Below are 11475 nucleotides of genomic sequence, written 5' to 3' on the forward strand. Positions count from 1 at the left end.
TATCAAGCGCTTTGGTTAGATTGACCACTTGTTGACCTGTGGTGGTCACCCTTGAATTGACCTGTGGTGGTCACCCTTGAATTGGCTCATCATCCAATTCAAGTGATTACCAACGTTGTGTGGTTGTTGACCTGTGGTGGTCATCCTTGAGTTGGATGATGAGTGATTGACAACGTTGTGGCTCATCTCCAATTCAAGTGATTACCAACGTTGTGTGGTTGTTGACCTGTGGTGGTCATCCTTGAGTTGGATGATGAGTGATTGACAACGTTGTGTGGTTGTTGACCTGTGGCGGTCACCCTTGAATTGGATGATGAGTGATTGACAACGTTATGTGGAATGATGTTGACCTATGTGGTCACCCTTGGATTGGATGATGAGTGATTGACAACGTTGTGTGGAATGATATTGCTCTTGGTTGTGATGTTCAGGTGTAGGATGCGACACGGTAGTCGATGTGATGTTCAGGTGTAGGACATGGTGTAGGACGTGATGTTCGATGCGACATGGCGGCTGACGGCGTGCGGAAGGTTAAGCGAAAAGTTTGTGCTGATGGATCAAGGGCGGTGAAGGGTGAACACGAGTAGACTTGGACTGAGGGACCCGAGGAGTTCAGGCGTAGTCAATGGGCGATCTACATGGTGCACGGAGGAGCAAGAGAATATGATAGGATGGAAACGACGTCGGTCGAGTTGAACGGGACGGGCGTTAGGCTTGGCGGAGCCGGACACACGTCGACATCGAGGAGGTCGTGTGGCGGCCAAGTGAAGATGGACGATTTGGGTGGTTTGGGCCTCAAAACCACCGTGTAGGCAAGTTTCCCACTTTGGACCTTAAAATCGGGGTGAGTTCGGTGCGGCCAGAGCTTCGAGAAGGAGGGCACGTGGTGCCATCGCAAAGCTGGCATCGAGGAGAAGTGAGTCGTGAAGGCAGCGTGTCCGTCCGATACATCTAAAAAATATGGATCAAAATGTCCCTGTGTGGACGGTTATCTTAGTTGTAGGGGTATTTTCGTCATCAGTCGTGGACTGTATATATCTATGTTGGTTGTTTGAGGGTGTGCTTGGAACCCTAATTTTATTTTGTTAGAGGCTATGATGTTGAATCCTGATCTTTCGATGAGCAGGAGGGGATAACTCGATTGGTGGATGGAGATGACATTCACGGCTCGACTACAGCCTTCCAAGGTCGCTGCGCCTTAGCAATTGATACACCACCTCCAATGGCTACCTCGATCTTTGTAAAGGGTGATACCCCGGCCATAGGACACTCGTCTTGCAAGCAATTGAAGAACTAGTAAGATGTAAATGAAGGTTTCAAAATCAATCTCCAATATGGTGAGGTTCCGAAGATAAGAAGACGGACGGTTGATCCAGCACGCGTGCTTACAAGCAAATAGCAAAAGTTAAACTTAATCTAAACAAATCCGAGTGTTCCTGGTGGTGGCTAAGGAGTATAAAAATATGGGAGGATGACCACAAGGGTGTTGGGGTCGTGCTCCAACCCTAATGGACCCAACTTGATACACGGCCTATTGGACCAAAATAAGGCGATGCAACACCTTGGAAAAAAAACCTTTCGGTAGTAATTTGATCATTGCAGCCGCCTCAAAATAGATATGGATATGAGTCTAGATCCATATGAAAATAGACTTCATAAGAATTCCATGAAGTAATTGAACGCCCCAATCCGAGCCCGTATGCGACCGTGGTGACCACCACAAGTTGATGTTGTTCTGTAGTCTGAATTCAGCCTGCGCGCGAATCCTTTTCCCTTTCGGTTTTCTCCATGATTTCTAAGCAAAACAAGAGTGCACGTATCTCCATGGTCTAAATATGATGGACATGAACTCAAGAGTGTACTCACCTGATGGTTGAGTTGACGAGCACGAGCACGAGTAACGGGACCAGAAATTCATTCTTGTGTCGGCGTAGATGTATTGTTGGTGTTGATATCCTCATCATCCTCCTTTCTTGCATTTGAGTAACCCTCAATGCAAGCTCAGCTTGCTCTCCCAAATACAGTTTTAAATCTGCAATATTAAAGGTGGGACTAACCTCAAAGTCTGCAGATAGATCTAGCCTATATGCGTTGTCATTAACTTTATCTAGCCCTTTAAATGGTTCGTTAACTCAAGGCAACAATTTAGATTTTCGCAATTCAGGAAACCTTTCCTTTATAAAATGCAACCAAACTAAATTTTCAGATTTGAACTTTAGTTCCTTTCTACCTTTATCACCAGCAAATTTATATTTAGCATTCATACGCTCTATATTTTCTTAGTTGTCTCGTACAGTTTTAACGTCAATTCAGCACGCTTAGTAGCATCAAATTTTAGTTTTTCAGAAGATGGCAAAGGCATTAAATAAATAAGATCATGAGGCAACAAAGTATAAGCAATCTGAAATGGGCGCATCTTTGTAGTAGAATGGAGCGAGCGATTATAAGCAAATTCAATATGAGGCAAACAATGTTCCCACTTCTTAATGTTCTTCTTTAAAACAGCTCTTAACATAGTAGACAAGGTTCTATTCACAACGTTAGTTTGACCATCAGTTTGGGGATGACATGTAGTAGAAAATAAAAGCTTAGTCCCCAATTTTCAAAAATGACTAAGAAATTTAGCATCATAATCATAAACAATTGTGTTGGCACACATGCAAACGAATAATTTCTTGAAAGAACAAATCAGCAATATGAGTGGTATCATCAGTTTTATGACATGGTATGAAATGTGCCATCTTAGAAAATCTATCAACAACCACAAACACACTATCACGTCCATTCCTAGTCCTTGGCAATCCCAACACAAAATTCATAGAAATATCTTCCCAAGGAGCACTAGGAATAGGTAAAGGCAAATACAAACCGTGTGGATTTAACCGTGACTTAGCCTTTTGACATGTCGTGCAATGAGCAACAAATCTTTCCACATCTCTTCTCATATTTGGCCAAAAGAAATGACCAACAAGTATGTCCTCCGTTTTCTTTGTTCCAAAATACCCCATCATGCGACCTCCATGTGCTTCCTACAACAACAACAAACGAACAGAGCTTGGAATGCATAGCTTGTTAGCTCTAAACACAAACCCATCACTAACGATGAATTTGTTCCATTCTTTCCTATCTTTACAATGCAGCAACACATCTTTAAAATCAGCCTCATGAACATATTGGTTTTTAATTATTTCTAATTCAAAGATTTTGTAATCAAGTTGATTTAGTAAGGTATATCTCCTAGACAAAGCATCATGAATGATATTCTCTTTCCCTTTCTTGTGCTTGATAACATAAGGAAAAGATTCAATAAATTCAACCCACTTGGCATGTCTACGGTTCAATTTTCCTTGACTACGAATATTCTTCAAATATTCATGATCAGAATGGATAACAAACTCTTTGGGCCACAAGTAATGCTTCCATGTTTCTAATGTGCGAACAAGAGCATACAATTCCTTATCATAACTAGAATAATTCAGAACAGACCCGCTTAATTTTTCACTAAAATATGCAATAGGTTTGCCTTCTTGTAACAAAATACCACCCAATCCAATTCCAGTAGCACCACATTAAAGCTCAAAAGTCTTATTAAAATTAGGAAGTTGGAGGAGGGGTGCATGTGTCAACTTATCTTTCAGCATGTTGAAAGAGTTGTCTTATACTTTGCCCCCAACTAAAAGGCACTCACTTCTTTGTAAGCTCATTCAAAGGTGCAACAATGATGCTGACGTCCTTCACAAAATGGCGATATAAACCAGCAAGTCCTAAAAAACTCCGCACATGTGTGATAGTCTTTGGTACAAGCCATCCCTGTATAGCTTCTAGCTTGATCAACCTCAATTCCTTGTGGAGTCACAACATAGCCAAGAAAAGACACTCGATCGGTGAAAAAGTGCACTTCTCAAGGTTACCAAATAAACGTGCATCTCGTAAAGCATTAAAAACAGCACGTAAGTGATCAAGATGTTCATCCATAGATTTGTTGTAAATCAATATATCATCAAAGTAGACTACAACAAATCTTCCAATGAAAGCACGCAAAACCACGTTCATTAATCTCGTGAAAGTGCTAGGTGCATTAGTTAACCCAAAAGGTATGACTAACCACTCATATAAACCGAACTAGTTTTCCATTCATCTCCCAATTTCATACGGATTTGGTGGTACCCACTACGCAAATCAACCTTGGGAAACACAACAGCACCACTCAATTCATCAAGCATATCATCTAAACGTGGAATAGGGTGTCGATATCGAATGATGATATAATTAATAGCTCTACAATCAACACTCATACGCCATGTTCCGTCTTTCTTAAGCACTAAAATAACTAGAATAATACAAGGACTAAGAGACTCACGTACATAACCTTTGTCGAGTAGTTCTTGCACTTGTCGCTGAATTTCTTTTGTTTCCTCCGGATTTATTTTGTATGGCGCACAGTTTGGCAAAGATGCACCAGGAATAAGATCAATTTGGTACTCAATCCCTTGTATTAGTGGCAGTCCTGCTGGTATCTCACTTGGAAAAATTTCTGCAAACCGTTAGCAATAGTAGGGGCAAGAATGTTGCATACCGTAAAAATTGAAATCAAACCATCCTTGCATATCAAAGCATAGGCAACAGAACTGGAAGCAACCAATTCATTAATATCAGATTTAGTAGCAAGCAAGCAATGTCATTTCAATCTTATCTCATCTTTCTTACTACCAATAGATTTGGTATTTTAATTGCTCTCAGTTTTGGCTTTTGTAGCTTTAGCAACATCACCACGCACAATAGCTTCAGGAGACACAAGAAGCAAAAAAATTTCTTATCATGGTGTATGAGGGAAAACTGATTTGATCTACCATGATGCATACAATCTGTATCAAATTGCCATGGTCTACCTAACAGAATATTACAAGCTTCCATAAGCACAACGTCACATTCAACAACAACATGATACGAGCCAATAGCAATATTAACTTGTACCAGCTTGGTTACCTTTACCTTACCACTGTTGTTCAGCCATCGAATATGATATGGATGTGGGTGCGGTTTGGTTGTAAGTGCAAGCTTCTCCACCGTATCGCTGCTAGCCAAGTTGTTGCAGCTACCTCCATTAATGATCAAATGGTACGAACGCTCTTTAATGACACACTTTGTTTGAAACAGTGTATGCCGCTGATTCTGCTCCACCTTCTCCATTTGTGCACTAAGCACACGCTGCACAATGAGGCTCTCATAATATTCTGCATCCTCTGCACCAATCTGCAATACTGGTTGTTCCTCACTACCTGCATGGTCAGCAGCAAGCAAAGCAAGTGTATCTTCATCAAAATCACTAGTAGAGGAATACCCACCATCCTCTTTGACTACCAAAGCACACTTGCTTGGACAGTCACGTTGCACGTGTCCATAGCCCTTGCAACGATGGCACTGAACATCTCTTATTCTACCCGTGGATGCAATTGAAGAGGTGCTAGTGGCTGGTTTCTAGACAGACTTGGTTGCTGAATTTGTGGGAGAACCACATGGTTTGTCGTTGGAGGGAGGCGGTGGTGCTGGTTGACTCAGCGGGGGAGTGGGTGGAGGTGCACGTCTAGTCAGGGAAGTAGTCATGCGTGGCTGCCATGATGTAGATTTTCCTGCATAAATGTTAGACTTTGCGTTAGCACGTCATCCCTGCACTTCCCTTTTAGCTTTACCAGCAAGATGAAACAAACAAGTTACGTTATTATAATCTTTATAAGTAAGGATGTCATAAATTTCTCTATTTAACCCACCCAAAAATCTGGCCATAGCAGGTTCATCACCCTCCTCTAAATTACAACGTAACATACCCATTTGTAATTCCTGATAATACTCCTCTACACTTTTAGTACCCTGTCTCAATTGTTGCAACTTATTTAACAGATCACGTGCATAGTAAGAAGGAACAAATCTAGCCCGCATGACCCGTTTCAAAGCATCCCAATTTTGCGGCATGTTATTAGGATTTTTCTTGCCATGTGCTATCTACCAAACAGAAGCAAAATCAATGAACTCACTAGTAGCAGCCCTAACATGTGTATTCTCAAGAAATTCATGACATGCAAACTTTTGATCAACAACAATCTCCCAAGTAATGTACGCATCAGGATCATATTTACCATCAAAATGAGTTATCTTAAATTTTATCTTACTGAAAGCATCATCATTATTATGTACCTCATGTCGCTGATAACCACCCATACCTCTATGATTAATATGTAGCTGTCGGCGATCATGAGCGTCCTGATCATCTTGTTCAGTATTAGCAACATAGTCATCACAATTTTCCTCAACGCGCTCATCCTTCTTGTTATCTTGATCACGCCCATCAATGGTTTTAGCATGCATCTCATCCAAATGCCCCAAAAGCGCAGCAAGACACTTGTCAATACGAGCAACCGATGCTTCCACCCCTTCAAGCTTGGTGTTGGTGTCGATCTGTGTGGCCTCCAATTGCCCAATCTTGTCATTCGTCACCTGCGAGTCATTATCAAGTCCTTCTGTGTGCCCCTTCACTAGCTTTTCAAAATATTGTATGATGCCCTTGGTGCGGGGAGAACGTGGCATATTCTCACCATCCTCTAATCCTGTCATGGTTAGATGAACAAAGGCAACAAAAAAACAGGTGAAGAAATAAAAACCCTACAACTATTAGGATGTAGCTACTGCAAGGCGCTCACTCTCAACCTGGTACACAAGCTCTTACCAATTCTTACCTTACTCAACAGGAGAGAACAGCAACCAACAAGTATCCAACCGTGGAATGAAGTGTATTGGTGCCGTAACAACAAGACCTGTCAAGCATAGTCGAATATGTGGAGTTGTAGGTGGGCTAAAGCAAGGAAGTACTAGCACCATGTTAGTCACAAAAGCAAGCTGAGTAAAGGTTCAACGGTGGTACTGTGTTGATCCTAGGCTAAAACATGCTAGAGACGTGAGCCTAGGCACAAAGATAGTCATATAAAAGAGCAACTAGCACAGCACGAAGAAAATAACAGATTCACAGATTTAGCCCCTTCTTTCTTCTCCTTCTCCTATCTTTTTTTTTTGCTTTGTTTTTCTTCTTTTTCTTTCTTTGTTTTTTTTTGCGGGGGTCTAAATCTTTTATGTGGTACTATGACAACCCAAACAATAAGGCTATTGCACACAGCCCCTTCGAATTCAGATTTAACAACTCTTGTTAATACAGCAGATGCGGAAATCTCTAGAAAGATTGTGGAGCGCTCGGAATGAATTTTGCAGCAAGGTTAGATCCATTGGAAAGAAGATAACTTCAACTTTATGGATTGTATTTAAACTTCAAAATCGGACATCATATGGATCCGTGGTGGCAAAAATGCAGCAAATATGTATATGGTGAGGGTGGATCTCGTGGTGACCAAAATGTGATAGAACTCAAAACTCTAAAGGAATGACACTAAGACTAGCAGTTCGACACAACTGATACAACCGAAGACTCAATAAGCCCTAACTAAGCAGCACTAGTAAAAGGCTCAAAGGGTCTTTAGGATTAAGGGAAACTAATCTACAAATTTTTTTGAGCTTTTTTCTGGACTATAGGAAATTAAAAACAGCGAAGGATTGGAAATCTCTCACCTATCAACCTTGCTCTGATTATCAACTGATCTTTTGATGAGAGGGGAGGGATAACTCAATTGGTGGATGGAGACGATGTTCACAGCTCGACTACAGCCTTCCAAGGATGCTGCGCCTTAGCAACTGATACACCACCTCCAATGGCTGTCGCGATCTTGTGGAGCGCGACACCCCGGCCACCAGGGCACTCGTTCTGCAAGCAATCGAAGAACTAGCAAGAACAAATAGAACAAGTACTAAATTGCTAGATGTAAATGAAAGTTTCAAACTCAATCTCCAATATGGTAGGGTTCCGAAGATAAGAAGACGGGCGGCTGATCCAGCACGCGCGCTTACAAGCAAATAGCATAAGCTAAACTTAATATAAACAAAACTCGAGTGTTCCTGGTGGCGGCTACGGGGTATAAGAATGTGGGAGGATGACCACAAGGGTGTTGGGGTCGTGCTCCAACCCTAGGACGCGTCCTTAATGGACCTAACTTGATACACGGTCCATTGGGCCAAAATAAGGTGGCGCACCACCTTGGACAAAAAAACCTCTCGGTAGTAATTTGATTATTGCGGCCGTATAAGAATAGATATGGACATGAGTCTAGATCCATTTGAAAATAGACTTCATAGGATTTCATGGAGTAATTGAACGCCCCAATCCGAGTTCGTATGCGACCGTGGTGACCATCAGAAGTTGGTGTTATTCTGCAGTCCGAATGCAGCCTGCGCGAATCCTTTTCCCTTTCGGTCTTCTCCATGATTCCTAAGCAAAACAAAAGTGCACGTGTCTCCATGGTGTAAATATGATGGACATGAACTCAAGAGTGTACTCACCTGATGGTTGAGCTGACGAGCACGAGTGCGAGTAACGGGACCAAAAATTGTTACTTGTGTTGGCGTAGATGTATCATTGGTGTTGAAGTCCTCGTGAGGCTAGCCAAGTGCTTAAGAGAGGAGAAAAGGAAGATGACAGGGTGAGCACCTCTTTCTCTTGATTTCTTCATCGTAGGGTGAGGATGAAGGTGGAGGCTAGACCTCTTGTTGTATAGATGTTATCCTCGTGACTTAGTTGAATCGTCTCTCAAATCGTGGCTAAATCTCGTGTTCTTGAGGTTTCTCCCATTTTTCTTTTTTGGGTTTTCGTGGGTTTTTTCGTTCTTCGCGTTTGAGTCTAAATCTCGCGAGATTTGTTGGAGAAAGTTGTTGCTAGGACCCTTGTGAACATCTTTGATGTGATCCCCTCTCAAATTTTTGATGAATTTAGCTTGGATTTAATGTTTTCCCCTAAAACCGTGTTCTTAGCAGGGTTTCGGATTTTCTCCAAAATCCGCGATGGATACTTTAGCTTTTCAAGATCTTCTTCCTAGATCTATTAGCCCTTGAGGGGTTTCATCCACGGCTCAAGTTTCATCTCAAATTGTTTGAAGTCTCGTGTGTTTCTTCTGTTCTTGGCTTGTTTCCCTCTCTGTTTGTGCGCAGGAAAAGAGGCGAGCGTCGGGGAGCAGCCGGCCACCTTGTGCTGCGCACGCGAGCCGCACGTGCGCCAGGCACAGCAGGCCGCGGTGGGCAGCCAGCCCAGCGGCAGCGAGCAGAGCAGGCCAGCCCAGCTCGGTGGGTTGCTTGCGGCCCAGGCGGACGGCGCCACCAGGCCGGGCGAGCAGGCCTCCAACAGCACGGCCCAGTGCGCGCACCAGGCCACCAGGCCGGCATCCAGACAGGTCCAACTAAAGGTCGCTTTTTGTCTACAGTATTCAATGATTTGAGTATTTACTAGCTCTCGCATGCATGGCTGATAGTACTTCTTTAATCCATATAGTTGCTAGTTAATCACAGTTATGGTGTTGAGCTACTTAGGCCCTGTTTGGATAGTAAGTGCTAAACTTTAGCACAGTACTAAAGTTTAGCACCCTGAAATAGGGTGCTAAAGTTTAGCATCTTGGACTGTTTGGATGGAGTGCTAAACTTTAGCACCTTTGGTGGCAAATGACAACAGTACCCCTCATTTATTATCTTTTCACTACCCCTCCTTTACTTCTGCCTGTCCCGAGCTCATCTGTTTGTGGCGCCAAGTTCTAGCTGCTCCAGCGCGGTAGCTCTTTTTTTGGCGCCAAGGTCATGCGCTCATCTTTTTTTTAACGCTGGCACTCTTTTTTTGAAACTTCAGCGCTGCCCCTCTGACTTCTTTATTTTTTGGCCGGTTTCATTTGCAAACAGTGAAGTATAAATACATTCAAATTTATTTTCATTGTCCAATGAGTAGCAGTGCATTGTCAATGTCATTACAACACAAATATACAAACAAACTACGATCTATTGTACAAACCATTAGCTATTTCATCACGAAATTCATTCATATTACGGTCTTCGTCCCCTGCTTGGGTATTCATCACATGTTCTTCAGGATTTGATGGTTCGGCCATAGGAATAAAATTTTCGTCACGGTCGCACATATCAAAGGCCGTATCGGCGATAGCATTCTCTCGAATAAAATTATGAATTGCCATGCATGCTACTATTATTTTGCTTTGCTTGTGCATTGGAAAACTTGGAATACCCAACAAAATCCTCCACTTCATCTTCAAAACTCCAAATGACCTCTCAATAACATTTCTAAGGGACGAATGTGCGTAATTAAATGTCTCTTTCATACCTTTTGGCATTGGGCCACTTCGAAATTCCGGGAGATGGTACTTTGTACCCTTGTATGGTGCGAGGTAACCCGGACGGTTAGGATACCCCGAGTCTACCAGGTAAAACTTGCCTACAAATGAAGATAACTTTGTCAGATACACGAACTCGTGTCCATAATAGTACAAATGAAAAGATTATCGTATACGAAGTTGTGCCTCCTCTTCTGCCGCCGCTTCCTCTGTTGCCGCCGGCATATCTGCTGCCGCCAGCAGATCTGCTGCCGCCGCCTACTCTGCTGCGACCACCACCTCGTCCTCCAGCACGAGGCACGCGTAAGCCGAGGGTACGGCTTTCGCGGCCCCGGGGTACTCCGTCACCGCGAAGGAAATCGGAGTAGGAGTGGATGTCGGGGAACTCCTCCGCCTGAGAGTTGAGGTCCAGGGCCTCCATGCCTTCACGGGGAGCTCGGGAATACTCCGACTGCGACAAGAAATCGAAGCCGCCGGGGGGTAATTGTGGATCTGGCTGGGGGAATAACTCCTGCAACCCGTCATCGCCATGCCCGTCCATGACCACCGGACGAAGATTGGGGGCACGGTGGCGGACGCCTGGGGCCGAGAAGGACGTGGATCTAGGGGGTGGCGTGGGGAGCAGATGAAGGCGCGGCGGGAGGGGATGGTTTGCGGGTGGGGATGGCGGCGGAAGGGGAGAAGGGGCGGGAGGAGAAGGCGCACGAAGGGAACGACGGGCGGGAGGTGAAGGCGTCGGTGGTGGACGATGGGTGGGAGGGGAGGACCGGCGGGAGTGAGGGGATGACCGGCGGGAGTGATTGGCGGCGCGACGCGGACGACCGGAGCGAGGGAGGGCCGACGGGAGAACCTGACTGCGGCGGGACGGGGGTGGGCGGCGGGACTGGGATGGCGGCGGGATGGATGGCCGCCGGGAGGATATGGCTGGGGGAGATCTGGCGGCGGGAGGGGGGGCTGCGAGAGGAGGATGCGGGAGAGGGAGAGAGAGGGGGAAGCGGGCGGGCCTGCGGAAGACGGAGAGAGAGGAGGATGCGGGAGGGGCAGCACGGGTAAAGGTGGATCTGGGACCACTTTTAGCACAGTTTAGCACCTTATAGCACCCCTTGGGTGTGCTAAAGAAAATGGGGGTGCTAAACTTTAGCACACCCCTTTTAGCATTCCTGTTTGGGAGCTCAAGTGCTAAAAATGTGCTAAAAGGTGGGGGTGCTAAAGT

Source organism: Setaria italica, chromosome IV, assembly GCF_000263155.2.
Source record: "Setaria italica strain Yugu1 chromosome IV, Setaria_italica_v2.0, whole genome shotgun sequence".
NCBI lineage: Eukaryota > Viridiplantae > Streptophyta > Magnoliopsida > Poales > Poaceae > Setaria > Setaria italica.